Source organism: Schistocerca americana, chromosome 2 (genome assembly GCF_021461395.2).
Source record: "Schistocerca americana isolate TAMUIC-IGC-003095 chromosome 2, iqSchAmer2.1, whole genome shotgun sequence".
Classification (NCBI taxonomy): Eukaryota; Metazoa; Arthropoda; class Insecta; order Orthoptera; family Acrididae; genus Schistocerca; species Schistocerca americana.
Genome location: NC_060120.1, coordinates 7135010 through 7154303, shown reverse-complemented (window position 1 = coordinate 7154303; position 19294 = coordinate 7135010).

The window sequence follows — 19294 nt, the reverse complement described above, 5'->3', positions numbered from 1 at the left end:
AAGGGATCCCAAATTTAGCATTGGAGGGCAGCGTGGATGGTAAAAATTGTAGAGGGAGACCAAGAGATGAATACACTAAGCAGATTCAGAAGGATGTAGGTTGCAGTAGGTACTGGAAGATGAAGAAGCTTGCACAGGATAGAGTAGCATGGAGAGCTGCATCAAACCAGTCTCAGGACTGAAGACAACAACAACAAGAACAACAACAACAACCTAGATGAGGAGAAACTTACTTCGTGCAACGTGAGGTGATGTGCAAAGACAAATAGTTAATAGATTTGCTTTGAACTGATTCGCCGTAGCATATATTCGAACTTATCTGAAAAACGCGTAAACAATAGGGCTTTTAGCACTATTGTGTGCAGTGAGCATGATACACCTACACTTTTAGCGTAGCTCACAAATGCATGAAATAAAATAGATACAAATGATAGGACGAGAAACCTAAGGCTGCCAGCTTCGTGAGACCGCGACACCTGCGTAGAGTTCTGAAGAAACACGCAAAGAATAACGAGGCGTAATGCTCATCGTGTTTTGTGCAAGGTTTGAGGTAAATCATTGAACGGTTTTTGAAAGTATTACCTTTGCTGATTCGGAACTGCAAAGTACATCTCGGCGTGAATTTATTTACACAGAAAATGGACGACAAGGAAATGGTTAAAAAAGAGTTTGTGTACAACTTTATATAATTATCTCCAAAATGTAATTATGCCATACATTAGCGCTCGAGAAACTTGTAACACTGGTAAATCTATACACGTTGAGAAACATTTAATAACGTTCATGAGGAGGGTATGTGAAAAATGTAAATGCTTCACCATTCGAATAAATTACTGGCAAACCGATTCTGTACAATGCATTTAAGTCTACGCTCTGCACAAAAGTACAAGGCGGAATCTTCACGCAAGAGAAACACTTTAAAGTCACGGAAGATTCATTGCAATAGTACATTTTATCTAACCACGCTATGAAAATCAAGAAAATAAGTACGCGTAAACCACCTGATATCTGTAAATGATAAACAGACTAGTATTCCAAATATGCTCATTCCCTGTGGCACATCTTGCTGCGGCACTTCTGCATGCTCGCGGGGGCCCTCGCGATATTAGACGGGTGTACCAGTTTGTTTGGCTCGTCAGTGTGAAAACAAACAATAGTTAGTTACTTTGAACAGCATGACTTATTTTCACGTGATAAAAAATCATGCGACAATGTAACAGTGGCTCGTCGAAGTATGTAAAGATGGGTGAGACGGAATTTGGTCGAGGGCGGCGTTTTATTTGCGCAGCGAGAGGGGCGTGTCGGCTACCGGCGAGCGGCGAGCGGCGGCTCTGAGTACCACGACTTTGGCCAGCGTTGTCCGAGCCACGTGTTCCCGTCACATTCAGACCAGCGAACGTGAAGTCAGCTCCACCGGTAGCGTGCGCAAGGAGTTCTCATACACTGTTCGCGTTTTGCACACATACAGCGCAAACCATAATAGATGTACCGAACGACGATACAACAAATTAAAGAGTGGGAAAAACGCGATTCTCACAGAATGCAGATATAAATCATCTTAAATATACACTGAACAAACAGCCAGAACACAATGACGAACGACCTGTCCAGGTGACAGCAGCGGCACCTGGCGGGGAATGACTGCTGGTCAGACACACGCACCGTGCATGTAGTATGAGAGGGCGTGTCCGTGTACAGAATGGGGGCGGCGCGCTATTTATCTGAGCCTGTCGCGGGCAGATTGATGATGGCACCGGGGCTCGGTACGACCATTTTGGAAACTGCACGACTTGTCAGGTGTTCGAGGAATGCTGTGATGAGTGTCTTCAACACGTGGTGAAAAAGAGGTGAAACCACGTCCAGACGTTAGGGGACTCTGGAACCACACCTTGTTAGACATGACTGGGAATACCGGAAACACTGGATAGGTGACGAATTGTGGCGGAAATAACATCAGACTTTAATGCTAGGCAGACTACATGTGTGTCTGAACACACAACGCACCGAACACTTCTAACAATGGGCCTCCACAGCCGACGACCCATGCATGTGCCTATGTCAACATCACGACATCGACCACTGCGACTGGGATGGGCATGTGACTATCGGCACTGGACGTTGGCGCAGTGACGGAGCGTTGCTTGGTCTGATGAATCACGATACCTTCTTTATCATGCCAGTGAGAGAGCGTAAGGCGTCGTATTCTAAGGGAACAGCACCTTGACACCTCTACTGCGAGACCGAGACAATCTGGTGGCGTTTCCATTTCGTTCTGGGGCCTGGGTCCAGTGGATCTCGTGCACGGCACCATGACGGCCAAGGAATATCTTAAACAGGATGCAGACCACGTGCACCCCTTCATGATTATCATGTTTCCGGCGGCAGTGGCTTTTTTCAACAAGACAATGCGCCACGTCACAAGGCCAGGACTTTAACGGAGTGCTTCGAGGAACACAGCGCGAGTTCCAGTCGGTATGCTGACCCCCCCCCCCCCCCCCCCCCGGATTTGAACCCGATCCAACACGTCTATGATGTGATTGAACTTAGCGTCATAGCTCATCTTCCCTTCCCGGAATTTACTGGAATTAGATGACTTGTGTGTGCAGATGTGGTTCCAGCAGCCTCCAGCGACCTACCAAGGCCTCATTGCTTCCATGCCATGACACGCGCCGCTGTTATCCGTGCCAAGGGTGGACATACTGCCTGTTAGGTAGGTGGTGATAATGTTCTGGCTGATCACTGTGTTGGAGAAGATGCACCATCAAGATGCTTTTTGTAACCCAAATTCAGCAGATTTTAATAATTTTGTATTGTTTAAGGAACAAAAGAGACGAACACTTAAACTGTAGTGTTCAGTGATGCACATCGACCGAACTACTCACATGCTTTGCATCATGACTGACGAAGCTGTGAGACGCTTTTTATTGAAGTTTAATTGAAAATCAGTAAAAGATCCAATACAAGACACACAATCAGCAAGGCAATACGCGTTGTCGGATGTTATTTCATCCAACATTTAATTCGCGGGGGACTGATGACCACAGATGTTAAGTCCCATAATGCTCAGAGCCATTTGAACCATATATATATATTTAATTCGCAAGATTCATGTTTGATTTAGTCTCTTAATTAACTGTTTATAAATTCTCACGGTTTCACTCGTAACTTGAAAACTATTACACATATCAGGATTATGAATAATCCCTTAGTAAGAAGAGGAAACATCCGATAAGAAAGTATCTGGTGGCATATCCATATTTCCTGTAATATTTGACTGTGCGAGTAGCATGACTCGATTTTTCCTACTGCGACAAACTTGGTATTTGTTTAAATTTTGGGTAAACTACTGCTCATAAAATTAACTCCAAAGTATAAGTTTGGATTAGAATTTCGGTGCACAGCTAACTGGTCAATCAGGATTTGGACTTAATTTACGAATAAAATGCTGTATATCATATTGGTTTAAATACAGAGTCAATAAGTGACAAGGGTACGGGATTTTCCGTGGAGGGGAGGTCTGAGGCACTGAAAGGTACGAGACCATCTTGCAGATGGGCGCTTTTCAGTACGAGTCAGTTGATGCGGCATCAATGCTGGCCGGAGTGGTGATTCAGCGGTGCACGTTTCTGGTGATGGAAAATTTTTACATCATCAATCGGGGTAGAAATTTTTCGCGCGGGTTCCCTGAGGACATGGAATTATCCTGAACTAGTCAGGATTCCGATTTCTTTCGGCCACCAGATTGACAGAACATGTATTTTTGCGTGTGAACTTGTTTGGTACTCAGAATTTTTGCAGTGAGCCTGGACTTTAACTCAGTTTCCTGGTGATGGACTTGCAATATTACCTGCTACTATTCGACACAGGTTGTTATACAGTGCTGGTTAGATTCTTGATCAGATGTGAGTTAGCGTGATATTTAACTTCAGTTAATTTTTAGCTGTGAACACTGTGTTTTCCACCTGTTTTCAGTGTGTTTATTTTTATACTGTGAATTCGATAATAGCTGTATTGGCGGCTTGATGTAGTTGGTTTCATCAGCGTTTGAATCTATGTGTGAACGTTTAAGACATTGTAGTTTTAGGTCGGTATTTAACGTGAATGGCTAATTGTCTGTCCGATTAGTTACATCAGGGACCAATCTATCAGTTTATTTCTATTTTTTAAAGCTCACAGTACGAAGGCGAAGACCAAATATCATCGCCAAATTAAACAATCTGAGACTTGAAAGTCGTTTTTCTATTTAATCTCCCTTTGTTGCACGATACAGTGTCACTCAAATGTTAAACGATGTTCAAAGTGTCTAACTGTATTTATATATCTGTACGAAGCTTTTTAGTCGGTTAAGCACAGCTGAAGAGGGCAACTACTTGCCGAAAGCCGCAATGTGACTATTTTGTTTATATTTAAGCAGTCATGACGTAATAAATTATCGTACAAATATTTACAAAGGTCGCCAACTTCCGGTCTGCAACGTCAACTTTTAAATATCTTACTGCTATGTACTACATCGACGAAAGCCTAAACTCGCGTATTAATTCGGTTGCTCACTATCGTAAGCTTTAAAGAAAATTCAGAGGTGTTAGGAACAGGAAAGAGTTCCTTAAATTATAATATTTTCTTTTGCTGTTGATATATTTTTGGTCTGTAGAAGACATGAAGATGTTTTCTTAGAAAGATTATCGTAGTGGAGACTTCTGATACACAGCCGTCACGATACGTGACAAATTGCAGACGAACGCCGGTAGAAATAGACTGTTATGACTAAATGAAATGGAATACATCTTACGAATGACTGAATCTCTACACGGAGAATCATCTACGACATTTAACGCGCAGTATTATCCAAGGCGTACGAGAAATTTAGTATTAAGCTCGGCCGGAAGTGGAAGAGAGAGGTTTGTGTTGCTCGCCGGAACCTTCTACTACGGAACACTCTGGCACCATGCAGCTACAATTCTCTGAAGTCCCACTGCAGTCCCGTTAGTCGTCCTCTGCAGGACAAAGGAGACACTCCAACGCCGAAGATCACTCGATGTCGAGTACTACCTGCTTTCAGGGCCCTCGAAGAAGCCACGCCTTCAGTGGTATTTGTTGGAGATGTGACAGGAGAAATCGAAAACCTCCGCTAAGTCCTTATTAAAGAATGAAGAGAACCGTTTCCACGAACAATGAGCGATTCACGAAGAATTCCAGAGGCCGCAGGGAGAACTCAGCGCTGTATGCCGGACCTCTCGACACCACTTACGACAAGGCCGGCTTCCATTGAAGTCGTTTATTTGGCACTGCTTGCCGGGCATTCCACTTGTGCATTCCTTCTCTCATTCACTTGATGGGCCATTTGTGTCCGGCTCTCTAAAATGGACAGCGAAGAGACGCAACGGGCTTAGGTCGTGACGGAACGATAAACTTTCTTATGTACGGTTATCGGCAACTTATTACAAACAAACTGTCATTCTTAAAATAAGGAAGAACGTTAGAAGCTACTATAAAAGCAGAAAATTCTGATGCCCAAACTGTGGCAACATGAACTTGTCGAATATATAACGCATTGAGGGAAACAAAGAACTCGTTTTTGAGAAACAACATTTCACAGTCGTCCTAATAACGTCGACCGTTGACGGGGTATTGAACTCAGTATCAGATGGATATGTTTTATGATGACCTGATAAGGTACCAGAAAAATAATTTATCTAACCACTTTTAATACGGGCCGGCCGAAGTGGCCGTGCGGTTCTAGGCGCTGCAGTCTGGAACCGCGAGACCGCTACGGTCGAAGGTTCGAATCCTGCCTCGGGCGTGGATGTGGGTGATGTCCTTAGGTTAGTTAAGTTTAACTAGTTCTAAGTTCTAGGAGACTAATGACCTCAGAAGTTGAGTCCCATAGCGCTCAGAGCCATTTGAACCATTTTTTTAAATACGAAAACTGAGCGAGATGGTGCACACTCTAATCGGGAGTACGACGGTTCAAATTCCCGTTCGGGCATCGAGATTAAGGATCTTCGTGATTTCCCTAAATCGTTTAAGGCGAATAGCTAAGTGATTCTTCTAAAAGAGTACGACCTGTTACCATTCTGAACATTCCCCAATCCGAACACGTTCTCCATTTTAAAAAACCTTGTTGTCGACGAGACATTAAACCCTAATCGTCAGACCTTCCGACGTACAATATTATCACCCCGAACACTAAAAAAGCCTCAGTGGTACAATGAGGGTATGACCACGCTCGCTCGGTATCTCCATCCATTCAAATGAGAAGGTTGTATTCCTTAGCGGTGGACATTCGGCATCTATGAGAAATACGAATGGCTGGCCGACTCGAAAGTTCAGTTAGTCACGACTTGAATAAAATAATTTTGGTTGTTGAGTCACGTCATTATAAAACTTCTTCAAACCGCTTGTGAGGTTTGAATCTCTCAACTGGTAGTGGCGCTTTTGTCTATTGGCCAGCAGTTTTACAAGGGAGTCAACTACTTAGGATTCCATTGATCACACGACGGACGTGTAATAGGCAGAAGGATCCGTCTGGCTGCAAAAGAACCGTTCGTACTACAAGATAGTGAAGATTGATATGGGTGTTTATGATTAGACGTTTGGTGGTTTTCTTCTAGAATAGTGAGGTGGTGTTCTTCGACAGACGCCCGGCGTGATGCAGGTGACCTTCTACAGGTAATAAATTACCATCTAAATATGGGTTGAAATATTTTATCGGGTATGAGCTAGGATGTGTCAGACCTATCTTTAGAACGATGATTTCTGAGGAGAAAAGTTCTTGCTGCAGGGTTTTCGTCGAATAAAGACGAACTTCTGCTATCTCTCCGGAGTCAATTCTTCGCAACGTGCACGTTTTCTGAAAATGTTTTCTTTTGAATCGGAGGGCGTAAGTAGTGGTTCATACAAGTTTTCAGATGAGCTGAATCCGTTTACGTCCGTAAGTGATGGTGAATGAATATTGTCTGAGAGTATTCATGTAACATTGTAGCTTCCCATAGAAGTTTAGGTACAACAGATACGTGAGGACTGGTCGGCCATAAATTAGGATGTCGTGATAGCCAATGTGGTCCATTCCACCAGACGTCCATTATTCCCAACAAGTGAGACGTGGATCCTCTTGAAAGTAAGTCCGCTGCGATGCCTTTTGGCTGTGCTGCTGATCCCGGCGGAGGTTCGAGTCCTCTCTCGGACATGGGTGTGTGTGTTTGTCCTTAGGATAATTTAGGTTAAGTAGTGTGTAAGCTTAGGGACTGATGACCTTAGCAGTTAAGTCCCATAAGATGTCACACACATTTGAACATTTTTATTTTTGTTGTCTTTGCCTTGACAGTGTCTCCACTGACGCCGTGTGGTGAGTGTATTTCTGACACACAGTTGCTCAAAAATGCTTCAAATGGCTCTGAGCACTATGGGACTTAACATCTGAGGTCATCAGTCCCCTAGAACTTAGAACTACTTAAACCTAACTAACCTAAGGACATCACACACATCCACGCCCGAGGCAGGATTCGAACCTTCGACCATAGCAGCAGCGCGGTTCCAGACTGAAGCGCCTAGAACCGCTCGGCCACACACACAGTTGCGTAGAAACGTTTTCCAAGTGGCAGGATCCCCCTTTATCGATCTCAGGGCTACAACGTAATCAGTCCAAAGTGTCGTTCTGCGGAGGTCAGAGGTTGTGAGCTTGCAGAAGCAGTCTGGCTTCTGTCGGTGCTACTAGCAGTTGAAGCGGAGAAAGTTTTACTTTCAGGAGCTAATCTACTTTCACTGCACATTAGTTTGCAGATGTTATCGTTCGAAGTGACGTATAAGACGTCACCATATGCTGTCTCAGATGCGTCGCAGGAAACTTGAATATAGGAGCTATCGCCCTCTGACTCTTGAATCCATCTGGGAATAGTAAAATTAGGTAGCTCAGGAAAGTCTGACATCCAGGTGCACCGTCTAACCGAAAGGTTGTGAGGCAGGAGTCTCGAATTAGAATTTTTCCTACTCTAGACACCGGAGTCATTTATCCTCTAGTAAGTTCCTTTTTGTTAAAATTGTCTTTGAAAATTTTTCAACGACTTGTTGCTGGCTCACTGTGAATAAGTCTTCTTCCGAGATCCATATCATCTCTAGAATCATTAATTTCGTTTGGATATCTCTTACTCCCACCTTCCAAATTGCGGGTGACTGTTACGAAGTAGTCGGCCACTTCGACAGTGTCTGTTTTATTTTCTTCGTTAGTGAAAATATCTCGTAAAATAGCGAGACTAGGCTGTTTTCCGATTACTACCAGCACCAAAGTCGTCTATGTACATGTTCTGATGCATTAAGGCAGCTGTTGCAGCGAACAGGGTCTGATAAGAGTCTGCTAGTTCACGAATAGTTTTTGAAAAACAGATTTGGGCTGCATACGAGGCCGAAAGGAAGACGTGAAACTCGATAAATTGTCCATCGCCATGCATTAAAGTGATTGTCAACGTTGTTATTGTTGGTCTTGTACCAGAAGAATCTAGTAATATCTCTATAGTCAGGCTGTAGGCCTTCAGAGTGAGCTGCAGAAAAGCTTGAACAATGTCAGCAGTGACTACAAGGCGCCGCAGACGAAATGTCAGTCATTGCAGGCAAAAAGGTAGGCCCGACTTATAAGTATCATTAAGGTGTGGCGCGCCCCTTCCGCGTGAGGAACCATAAAAGACTATTAGCCATTTTTGGTCCCTTGTCTTTCTCTCTTGATGAATTGATGAGGCATTAAAATGAACCTGCAAACTCTTCTGTCGGTGCCAATTCTTCGTGATCGTTTTTAATGTGTTCTGACATTAAGTTGTCATCATTTCTGCATAGTCCTTTCTGTAAAGCAGCCAAACGCTTCTTGGCATTGTGAAAGTTGTTAGGTAGAACGACAGGGGATTTTCGAGAGACGCGAACTATTTATCGATAGTCGGCCAGCATGTACGTTGCGCTACATTTTTTCAGTACCGCTGACGCATTTTCCTCGTTAATCGTCCTCGATAGGTTCTGATTCCGATTGATTTTGAGTCCCAAAATCTAAGTATAGTGTATATACTAAGATGTTATCTGTTCTTCCGGGCATGTCCGAAAGGACAGATACCATCTTAGTATATATATAGTTAAGGCTCACCGGCCACTTGACCATCTTCTTTTTCTGTGCGGACGCACAAACAGTGCCCGAACTCTTACGGGAATCGGCAACGCGCCGCGAGTAATGAGTATAATGGGCGGGGGGCACTACGAATGTAGTGCGGGACAATACGTTGAGAATGTGGGTTTCGCGGGAGGCGTGCCAGAGATAAGTCGCTGCAGTCACGCTATCCTCTGTGTCCTCGGTGGCTTAGATGGATAGAGCGTCTACCATGTATAAAGGCACATTTGCATGCCGAGCGTGAGTTTCCTCGGAAACGCGAGATATTAATTAAATAAATAATCAGTGACAAATAAATAAAGCCTATGGCACACAACTGCAGCGCTGTGTCGCTGATAAAACAAAAGCACATTTTCGTTACTCGTATGTTTGATTAAAAAAAGAGAGCCCTGGTTGAAGTGGTGCGAGAAGCACGTATTTTAGTTTATTGTCTGGCACACCGCCATATTTCATGATATAGAAAATTACTGCGAGTTGCAACCATACTAGGCACTCGATTCTGTAAAGAATTTATATTTATAAAAGTAAGTAGGATTATGAACTGTAGGCTTATTCATTGAATATATCTGATTTAACTAACTGTGTAATTTTTTGTTTAGTAGACAATCACCTCTGTACGACGTTTTGGCATGGCTGGCAAATTATTGTAATATTGAGATTTAGTTTATGAGTCCGCACCTACCGCAGCAGTCTTTGGAAACGATTTAATTACGAAGTCCGATTATTTCAGTTTTATTTCACGGTCAAGTACGAGTAACATTGCCTTTACGAAAAAGCCATTGTCAAGCGTCTGATACCGAATAATCAAAACCTGACGACTCATAGGAGAGCCAATCATACAGATAAAAATAATTAATATTTTATTTTATTTTATTTTATTTTATTTATTTTATATTGGCGACTGCGTGTCGGACTTGTTATTTTGTCATTTGTTACATTGTTCTCTTTGTTACATGTGAAAAATCAACCTTCTGGTCCTGGACTTGACTATATGAGAAATAAAAAAATCAGAAGATATTTGCCAATTATAAAATTTTGCGGGAAGACGCAAAGAAGCTTCCAGCAAAATAAGGTAAGACGCAGCATCTTTGCATTAGCAGGCTTGACCAGACGTATAATTCAGTGTATTAGCTTTTCAGTAAAATTCTGTAGTGTTTCTTTTCCGCATAACAGTTTCAGTGATAAATTCCATTCTCAGTATTTTTCCTTAAACAATAACGTATGCAACAATACCAATACACGAGTGTACAATATGGCCGACTTCTGTACGATATCATGTAACATGGGCAGCAGCCATTACCAATAATCTCAAATTCAGTTTATATTTTTAAATTAACAGACAGCCATTGTTGCTACGACCGATTCATACTCAACTGTATTTTATTTTAAAATCAGTGTCAAATATTTTCTTGAAACATATATCACGTGTGGCATGGTAATAACTAGAAAACAATACGCAAAAATGGAACAGCAAAGACGTACTATTCAGACGCAATCCGACTCGGACGAGAGACAAATGTTAGAAAATGACTTTACGACAGCAACCGGTAGTGACGATTCATCAAACATTGACGCGAGTGTTGACGAAAATTTTGACAATAGGCCTTCCACCACAAAAATTTCAAAGTCTCAATCAGAGCCCATGTTAATGCATGACGTCACGTCTAATGACGCGGCGGGGGCAGAGACCTTGCAAACGGTAAACATTGCCGACATGTTACAAATGCTAATGAAGCAAAACGCCGAAAACATGGCAACCTTACAGATGCAAAATGAACAGTTAAAGACACAAAATGACGAAATTAAATCTGATCTCATAGCACTCAAGACAGGTAATGACACTTTATGTAAGCGTGTGGAACTTATAGACGCCACACTGACCAAACAGATGACTGAACTCAGTACGAAATTTTCCAAGCTTAATACGAGACAAGAAAAGACTACAAATGACGTAGCACTTTTACAGACACAATTAAAAAACCTTAATGTCACGTGTGAAGCTCTTACTGAACAAATTCAAACATATCCTTCAGTACACGACAACCTTGAAAAACGAATTACTGACGTGCAGAATAAATTTGACGATGTTGAACAACACCTGACTGACATCTTACAATCTGATGCCACAGCTCATTTTCAAAATATTAATAAAGAATTTCATGATTGGGTAGAGAACAAAGACAAACATTTTGATAGATGCATACGTGAAAATTTACCAACAATTGTGCACGACTCCGTAGCGGAATACATCACTAATAACAAACAGCTGATTAGTGACGCAGTACAATCCGTCACTGCACCCATGAGACAATTCACCGATCAACCACAGTCTGAATGTAACGAAAATATCAGTCAAAATGTACAGTTCAGAAATCAATATACATTCGAGTATGACGCACACATACCGCACACAACATACACACAAGAACAAAACACACCACGACAACAACACATACCACAACGTGCAAACACAAACACAAGGTATTATCATGGTAAACCACAGCAACATTATCGTAATTACTCGCCAGCTGGACATAGCAGTAATTACAGTGGGACAAATCCATATCATAATGCAAAGAAAGAAGAAAGCTTAATGAAACACAGGCAATTTCAGATTTTTATCCCAGAAAAACGAACCATTCATCCGGTGATTTTTCTCAAATCTTTTAGTAACGCATTTCCACGCACTTGGAGTGACCGGAAAAAGATTTCATATATTGTCGGTTACATCCAAGGCGATGCAGCTGTCTGGGCATACAGTCAAGCTGACGTATGTACCACGTACAGTGAGTTTGAGCGTGCTTTTCTGAACAAATTCTGGTCGCAATCCGTCCAGGAGCGACTCAGAAGACAAATTTTAGAACCTGAAACTTTTAACAGTAAAAATGGTAACTTACGTAGATATTTTGAAAAATACTTGAACATGGGACATTTTTTAGACGAACCAGTCGCAACACGTGATATACTCCGAGCGTTGAAGGCCAAATTGCCTTTCAACATTAAGAAAAAACTTCTACATATCCCGGATGACGATTCAGATTATTTTTTAACAGCTTTAGATTCGGTTGACATGTTACTTGAAGATCAGCGCTTCGCGCGGCAAAACAGCAGCCACAATGTTTACACTAGTGGTATGCAAAACATGCAGGCTTGCCAACACAATTCTGGCGCGCCCACAGTTGGATACGCGGTACAACAAAAACAGCAAACTCACATGCCGTCTCAGTACGGAAATCAAAATCAACACGCGTATTCCAATACGAACAATAGTTACAACAGTAATAACATTTCATGCGGCAATCCATACAAAAGGCACCGCGGTAATAACTACAACGGTAACAACGGATACAAAGGTAATAACAAAAACACAAACAGAAATAGAAATAATAATAACTACGAGCCAAGACAGCATCAAGGTTGGACTCGTAACGATCAGTACTTTCATTCAAACTCTGCTTTACCACAGCAGCCACCAGGTCAAAATTGGAGCATACCTTACGACCGACAGGTAAGTTATAATGCGCAACAGCAACAACAACCGCAAAAGTTTGGAGATCATAATAGGCAATATCCGAATGTGAATATGATAGAAATGACACCTGATGCACAACCTCAATCTGTGTCAGTACCTAGTACAAATGCTAATCCAACAAACTAGAAACAGTCACTACTTTGCCCCAGGTCGTGGCTGAAGAATCTTGGGGGGGCGGCTTCAATGTTAATCAGTTATTTGACACCACACTTGAACAACAGAATAATGATATGCCGAGTAATTCTAAACAAAAACTACCTGTTTTATTTATAAGATACAACCACAATAACAATATATCAGATGAACTTTTACAAGACAGTACACAATGTCGTTTAAACACAAATGAAATTGTTTTAGCATCCACTACTGGTGTAGTAGGTGGGATTCCAACTACTATTATCCTAGATACAGGTGCAGCTGTGAGCGTTTTATCTTTTAATTTTTATAAAAAGATGTGTGAATTGGAACCTGTGCCTGAGTTTCCTGCCCAAAACTGTAAAATAACTACTGCACTAGGTAATAAGTCATGTAGGGTTACGAAGCAAGTTTTTGTAAACGTTAAAATAGGTAATGGAACCGTACAATGGCCATTCCTGGTTGTACAAAACCTTGTGACTAATTGCATATTAGGAATAGATATTATGAGCGAGAAGGACTGCATTATAGACTTCTCCAAAGGTAAATGTATTTTAAATGATAAAAGCAGGGTAATTATTATTGATTTGGACAGGAGAACTCTAAAGCATGACAAACACTGTACAGGGTACAAGGTTCAGTTAGTACTTGACAAAGACATTCAAGACATGCAAACACACTCATCTGACACAGAGCTAATGGACTTGAAAACATTGCTTGATCATAAGATAAGTGAAGCTACAGCTCTCAGTGTACATGAACGTATAAAACTACAGGAAGTGTTATCCAAATATTTACAAGTTTTTACCAAACGATTAGGTGTTATCAACACGTATGTGTACAAGATTGAAGTTAAGCCTCACAAGATCTTCTACCATAAGACATATAACGTACCGTTATCTCAACGACCTGCTGTGTGGCAAGAACTAAAACAAATTACAACATAGATTATAAGTAGTATAGAAATTTTCATTTCAGCGTTCCAGTGACGCAGTTGAAGACAGAAGAACTTTTCTTTCAACGCCGCGGCTCCACCGAGAAGACTGAATATTAAAGTAAAATTTATGATTACGTAGCAGTGAATGACATATTAATTTTTCACGGAACATTTGTTATTGTAGGTACCACTGACTTGATATGACACCTGACGAACCGACAGACGTCATCTGTGAAGCGAACTTTTACTTTGAGAAATAGATTAGACGCACATCTCTCAACACGAAAAGCATCTATAAGTAGTCAAGGCCACACAGACACTCTACACACACGCACAAAACGCGAGGAATCGAACATTTTCTCTCTCTTACTATTTTGAATATTTATTGAGTAGTGAAAACGCCTGGTCTTGCCTACTGATGTAATGAATGTTGTGTCTAACCTATCTTAATTTCAGATGACATCACAAAAAACATCGATAATATCCCAGCAAAACCGCTAAAGAGGATGCAATTCATGTAATCAAATGTGACACAATGTAATAACCTATAGCTATGTAATGATGATGTAAACATGTTTATGTGCAACTGTATTATGTTTATGCTAAGAAAATATGTGACGTGTGTATGTATTATTACTTATGTTTTTTTAAACTGATGTATAATGTAACTGTTACTGTGTGAAAATTTGAACGAAAACGAGTGCCAAAAAGACATTGCATAGTGAACCTCTGTTCACGGACATTAACGAACATTTAGGTGAGCTATATTCAGCAAAAATCTGAAAATGTGAAGTGAATAATTCGTGCATCGTCTAGTGACATTACTACAGTACCCAACTTCAAGATGTTAACTGGATTAAATGGACACAAAGTGCCTGTCCAGAAAACAACACGACGGGTGGAAGAGTTTTGGTTGGAACTTCAGGGAATGAAATGTTCTCGAAATGTGACGGACACTCTTACCTGGACTGTCCAAGGATCGACGCCAGCTATGTGCCGTCCGAGGTTCTGCAACCAAGCTTCCACGGAATGAAAAAAAAAAAAAACGAACTGCACGTGGACCAATTACTCGACGGGTCACGTCTGATCTGTAATAAACAATGCTTTTTGTCACAACGAACTGCATCACAACGACTATAATGGAAATAGGAAATGGACACGCTTATGTATTAATCACGTTGCTATACAACGATGTTACTGTGATCAAAAAACTTTACCACGACGATGCTAACCTGTAAAAAATTATTGTGCAGCAGATGAATATGAACTGTGATAACGACACCATGTGTATAGGTCAACGCAGCTGAAACAACAGAACATTTTTCGTTGAAGCATTTCATTGCAATGCTATGTAACTAAGAACATTCAACAATCTAAAGTTGTATTGTATTATAACAAATATTGTAATTTTAAAACTAAGTTACCTGTCATAGAATGTAGTCTTCATATGTAATCTTGGTGGAATATTTTCTTTGTGCAACGACTAAGAAATGCGCGCGCACACGAACAATATGAACTGCAATACTGTGCCGCGTGATCTAAATTTACGAAATAACGGCAGTGCCGTAGTTACACAGACGCTTCTGCGCATGCGCGCACTCTGTTTTGCCAACATAAGAACTTTTTCGGCGCACGCGCGTCATTCAAATTTTGTATATAATATACAGTATAATGTAAGTCATGTAAATAGTTGTAGATAACTTAGATTTTCTTGTGCCTTTAGGTGAATTGCTCGCCTGCAGGTGTGTCCTTTCGCCTCGCAATTCAGGGGGCAATATAAAGGCACATTTGCATGCCGAGCGTGAGTTTCCTCGGAAACGCGAGATATTAATTAAATAAATAATCAGTGACAAATAAATAAAGCCTATGGCACACAACTGCAGCGCTGTGTCGCTGATAAAACAAAAGCACATTTTCGTTACTCGTATGTTTGATTAAAAAAAGAGAGCCCTGGTTGAAGTGGTGCGAGAAGCACGTATTTTAGTTTATTGTCTGGCACACCGCCATATTTCGTGATATAGAAAATTACTGCGAGTTGCAACCATACTAGGCACTCGATTCTGTAAAGAATTTATATTTATAAAAGTAAGTAGGATTATGAACTGTAGGCTTATTCATTGAATATATCTGATTTAACTAACTGTGTAATTTTTTGTTTAGTAGACAATCACCTCTGTACGACGTTTTGGCATGGCTGGCAAATTATTGTAATATTGAGATTTAGTTTATGAGTCCGCACCTACCGCAGCAGTCTTTGGAAACGATTTAATTACGAAGTCCGATTATTTCAGTTTTATTTCACGGTCAAGTACGAGTAACATTGCCTTTACGAAAAAGCCATTGTCAAGCGTCTGATACCGAATAATCAAAACCTGACGACTCATAGGAGAGCCAATCATACAGATAAAAATAATTAATATTTTATTTTATTTTATTTTATTTTATTTATTTTATACATGTAAGCAGGAGAGCCCGGGTTCGAGTTCCGGTCGGGGCACACATTTTCATCTGTCCCCGTTGACGTATGTCAACGCCTGCAAGCAGCTAAGGATGTTCATTTCATTGTAAGTATAATGTCATTATTCGGTTCGTGAACAGCTGCATCAATCAGATAAACAGTTGTGTGTTTAGTTAAAACACCAGGGCGACGTCCACTGAGGGTCATTAGAGTTCAGACGGCAACAGTGCTAGACAAGAAGGATAAATGCATATTCGCACTGTATCGTCCACTATTTCCCAAAGTGATCCGCTCCAGTAAGTAGTCCTATAGGAATATCGTCTTCTCCTTCAGTGGCACCCGCCAACTGTAAATGTTCAATATTCTGATTAATCTTGACACCTTTGGACACAGTTGGATGTTTCGTGAAGCTGTGTAAACTCTCGGAAGCATTGAACGTAACATGTGCGTTCTTGTATGCGCTGCTTAGGTTGAAGCGCGCAAATCTGCGAGGCACGGACTTTAAATACACTTCGAACTGCACCTATTGACAGACGATGAATATCGATAACCTGTAGGTTTAGATTACGGACTATTTTTTTGCGTATTAACTTGGATTGGCTAGCTTCATCTAAAATGCGATTTGTGGTTCGGCTTCCGTATGTGGACTCTACTGCAAACACGCGCGCCGTCTGAAGGAGCTTGAAAGGTGACCATCCCGTGACGACATTGCCACTGAACTATTAACTGGAACACCGAGAGAATCAGATTGCCTGCGGTCGTAGGTTCATTCGATTCATCAGAAACTGATAGATGATGACTCTTTGCAGTAAGAGCCAGCGGCTCTTTCTTTCTTCCTACAGTGTTTGACAGTGTGGCTTTCATTGAAACAAAGATAACATCGATTTCTTGATCTCCAGTAATTTGAGGCACTCTGAGATATTCTTTACCGTATTGCAGTCTCGTGGCCAGGGATCGCTACATTCGCAAAAAAACACAGAAACGCTTCGCGGTACGGGTGGTCCTGTGTTTCGAACGACTTTTCTTGGAGTTAACGTTGAGAGTCGGCGCGGCTGGAGTTAATGTGCCCCAAGATCCAGATGTGGTCCTCAATGGTGCGTCCTTACGTATCTGTTGGACAATAAGTGCCCCACTGACTTCTTCCTCTAAAATTTCCATTAAATGTCATGCGTCTCCTTCACAAAGTTTCTCGCACTTGATATGGAGTATCGAAGCAAATGTCTGCGGGGAAAGCATGCGAAAGTTTTGGCGTGAGAACCTTGCTACAAGGCATTACATCCTCAACCAAGGATTTCACAGCTTGGATGCGTTTATTGCAGTCTGGGACTGTCTTATTTAGAGTTTCAGCACATTCAACTCGACTTGGTCACAGTTCTTCTAAATAGTCTAAATGGGCCTGAACTAAGCGGTTGCGGTCTCCATATCTTGCCTGAAGAATTCGCCTAGTATTTTCGTAAGTAGTAGCAATCGATGCTGTTCCTTCGACCAGTTGTTTGGGCTCACCTGCGAAGTATAACAAACACATGTTTATGAACAGTAGACACGGAAACATTTCTGTCGATACAGCTTTCAAACTGTCCGCGCCCGGTAGTTGAGTGGTCAGCGCGACAGAATGTCAATCCGAAGGGCCCGAGTTCGATTCCCGGCTGGGTCAGAGATTTTCTTCTCTCATGGACTGGGTGTTCTGTTGTCGTAATCATCATCATTTCATCCCCATCGACGCGCAAGTCACCGAAATGGCGTCAAATAGAAAGACTTGCTCTCGGCGGAAAGTCTAACCGACCGGAGGCCCTTGTCACACGACATTTACATTTAGCTTTCAGACTGTTCCCAAAAGCTGGGCCCGGTCCCAAAGTCTTCAGAGAATGGTTCGAACGTAACAGACGGCACCTTAATTAACGGAGGGATCTCAGACACAGACAAGAGTGGATCAGTTGCACACGATGTTACGGTAGAAGTAGACGATTTTTTCTAACTGACGGTCAAAATATTGCAGTGTAAACAAAGATTAACTTTAAAATGTAACGATGTTCGCTGCACTGGTTAGGACTCTGAATAACTGCCATTATTATTCCCAGACCCTTGAGCTCAAAACTTTGAGTCAGGCCACGAGATATTCACGGATGATCAATTGTAAAGACACGGGCCAAGGAAAACAGCCGTTTACGTTTCAGCCTGTGTGAGAATGAAATTGTCTCTTGTCAGGTATCCTGAAGCAGTTTGTAGTTTGTGAAAGGCTGGAAGCTTTTCTTCTCGGCTGTCATATTAGCGTACACTTAGTACAAGATAAATGTAACCTGCAATTTCGTTACAGATATCGAAAAGATCTAAATGCTATTCAAATAATAAAGTAAGCTAGTTCTGTCGATCAGATAAAGTGGTGAAGTGTGTGGACCTTGCACCGGTACGAAGCACTTTTTACATCCACCGAAGTGCAATGTATCACTACTGCCCAGTATCGAAAATCGTTAGTTGGTCGGTTACTCAAAGATACGGAGAAAGAATGTAAAAATATTACCCGTAATGAGGCACGAACAACTGCCAAGAATGTATAAGGAAATTTTACTTTTATTACGTTACTAGAAACCAGTCTCTAACAAATTTTAGATACGCCATATAAGCATGAGATTTTTTTTCATGCCTGTGCATGCTACGTTATCAACTTTTATTAGCACTATAATTAAAACGCGGAAACGCACCAGTGTGGTAATTTGTATCGGCAGAACGAAACTCTTGAGAAAGCAGATCGCTGCAAAAGGAATCCCAGCCAGCGCTAACCGCCGCTGCAGTACTGTCCAGCTCTGTCAGCCTCGCTTCCCTCAATCTGAGCGCACATAAATTACGCCAGATAGAATCACTCATTACCAGTCTCCAATTACACCGGTATTTATGTAGGCCGATCGGCCGTGTAACGCATTGGTAAGCGTGTTTCCTATTGCCGACTTGCTCACGTGATGCATTCGCTTCAGGGGCGACGGACGTCACGAATTAATGGGCACGACAGCACTGAACGTCCGGCTTTCAGGTAGAATTTAGCCTGTAGTCACTTAGCCTGTAGTCACTTAGCCTGTAGTCACTTAGCCTGTAGCT